This window comes from Cicer arietinum, chromosome 7 (assembly GCF_000331145.2).
Source record: "Cicer arietinum cultivar CDC Frontier isolate Library 1 chromosome 7, Cicar.CDCFrontier_v2.0, whole genome shotgun sequence".
NCBI lineage: Eukaryota > Viridiplantae > Streptophyta > Magnoliopsida > Fabales > Fabaceae > Cicer > Cicer arietinum.
This window is the reverse complement of record NC_021166.2, coordinates 38124313-38125946: the sequence shown is the minus strand read 5'-3', so window position 1 is coordinate 38125946 and position 1634 is coordinate 38124313.

Below are 1634 nucleotides of genomic sequence, written 5' to 3'. Positions count from 1 at the left end.
GAAAAGATCAATCGTTCGCATGGACGGAGAAGTGTGAGGAAAATTTCCAGTTACTAAAGAGAAAATTGACGACCTCACCAGTGTTGGTATTACCGCAATCAGAAGAACCCTATGAAGTTTATTGTGATGTATATCACCAAGGTTTGGGATGTGTTCTGATGCAACACAAGAAAGTAGTGGCTTTGCCTCAAGACAACTGAAGATTCATGAGAGAAACAATCCTACCCATGATTTGGAGCTTGCCGCAGTTGTTTTTGCATTGAAGATCTGGAGGCACTATTTATATGGGTGCACATTCACCGTGTTCAGTGACCATAAAAGGTTGAAATATTTGTTTGATCAGAAGGAGTTGAACATGCGCCAGAGACGATGGATGGAGACTCTCAAGGATTTCGATTTCACACTGCAGTACCACCCTGGGAAGGCCAATGTAGTGGCTGATGCGTTGAGCAGAAGAAGTGTATCGGTGTCTTCACTAATCATGGCTAGACAACAAGAGTTGTGGGAAGATTTTAGAGACCTACACTTGAACGTAGAGTTTGCACCGGGAATTTTGAAATTCGGAATGATTAAGATCTCGAGTGGACTACTTGAGGACATTGCAAATTCTCAAGATGACGTCTTAATTCAAGGGAAGAGGAATCTAAGAGTGCAAGGGAAGACGAATGAGTTCAAGATTGGGGCAGATAATATTTTGCGGTGTAATGGTAGGATTTGTGTACCAGAAATTACAGATATGCGGAAAACGATTTTAGAAGAGGCGCATAAGAGTAAGCTGAGTATTCATCCTGGAGCAACAAAGATGTATCAGGATTTGAGGCAGAATTATTGGTGGCCAGGAATGAAGAAACATGTGGCGGAATATGTATCCACTTGTCTAACTTGTTAGAAAGCGAAGGTGGAACATCAGCGACCTACTAGGATGTTGCAACCTTTAGATATACCTGAATGGAAGTGGGACATCATTTCCATGGATTTTATAACCGGATTACCAAAGACAAGGAGAAAGAATGATTCCATATGGGTGATAGTGGATCGACTAACTAAATCTGCTCACTTTTTGCCGGTAAGGACCACCTATAAGGTAGATCAGCTAACGGAGATCTACATTGCTGAAATTGTGAGGTTACACGGGGTACCATCGAGCATTGTATCAGACCGTGATCCGAAGTTCACATCACATTTTTGGGGAGCATTGCACGAAGCGTTGGGAACGAAGCTACGATTGAGTTCAGCTTACCATCCACAAACGGACGGACAGACTGAAAGGACGAATCAGTCCTTGGAAGATCTGTTGAGAGCATGTGTACTAGATGATAGAGGAAGCTGGGATGATGTACTTCCGTTGATTGAGTTCACTTACAACAATAGTTTCCACGCAAGTATTGGAATGGCACCATATGAAGCTTTATATGGGCGCAAGTGTCAAACGCCCTTGTGTTGGTATAAAGACGGTGAGAATATGATTGTCGGACCAGAGATGGTGCAACAGACCACAGCTAAAGTAAGGAAGATCAAGGAGAAAATGAAGACTTCACAAGATCGCCAGAAGAGTTACGCGGACAAGCGTCGCAGACTTTTGGAATTCGAACAGGGTGACCATGTATTTCTACGAGTCACACCTACTACTGGAG